At 48.1% G+C, this 819-nt stretch overlaps 1 long non-coding RNA gene across 1 annotated transcript in view; it reads right to left on the bottom strand.

Annotated features, from left to right (window-relative positions):
- Positions 1 to 752: 752 nt before the first annotated feature.
- Positions 753 to 819, bottom strand: part of LOC129405645 (uncharacterized) — a 1,270-nt gene continuing 1,203 nt past the window's right edge. Inside the window, exon 3 of the long non-coding RNA XR_008630719.1 lies at positions 753 to 819. This exon is cut by the window's right edge and continues 63 nt beyond it. This is a non-coding gene — a long non-coding RNA (uncharacterized LOC129405645).

Here is an 819-nt window from a genome sequence, read left to right on the forward strand (position 1 = left end):
TTTTAAAAATAATAATAAAATCAAGGAAGGGTAAATATACCAAAAAAAAAATCCACTTCAGCAAAAGGGCACAGCCCTTGCACATACAAGATCCAGACGGAAGTATCTGGCACAGCAATGCAATGTGCCAGCCTGGGGGTCCCTGAACTGCCTGCCCTGTGCTCCCTGTGTCCCAGTGATAAGGCAACCAAGCGTGCCCTGGGGCCACCATGGGCCCAACTGCAGCCCCTGGAGGGAAGCAGAAGCCCATAATCGTGCCTTAGGAGGCATTTCTGGAGTATACCCCAGGGGCTCAATGCCTGACCCTGTGCATATGCTCAGAATTGCACCCCAGTGCTATTCAGAGGACATAAAGAAAGGATGAAACTGGGTGATCTGGTGGCCAAGAGACAAACAGCACCCCCTAACGCGTAGGTCTGGTCCCATAGTACCAGGAATTTAGGGAACAGGGTAGAGCCTGGTAACTGTTACTCCTTAATGCTGCCAATGGTGGATTTCTTAGAATCGAATCTCTTATCATGTTCTATAGCAATGTCAACACACACAGAAAACATGAGGTCAGGTTCTGTACATTACACACGTTTCACCGTATAAAGAGAAACTTCACTCCTGAATCATCGTTAGCCATTGTAAAAACTGGAAAAGATTAACCACAGTTGAATGCAATGACAACTTTTCCACGTGATGTGAAAATGAGCCTGTGATACGACACACGTGCATTGTGTGTGATCGGCGATGACTCACCTCTGCACAGCACCTCAGGCACGCTGGAGCTGGAAGCTAACAGTGTTGCGGCAGGAGCAGTCACGTGGGTCTATG

This window comes from Sorex araneus, chromosome 6, assembly GCF_027595985.1.
Source record: "Sorex araneus isolate mSorAra2 chromosome 6, mSorAra2.pri, whole genome shotgun sequence".
Taxonomy (NCBI): domain Eukaryota; kingdom Metazoa; phylum Chordata; class Mammalia; order Eulipotyphla; family Soricidae; genus Sorex; species Sorex araneus.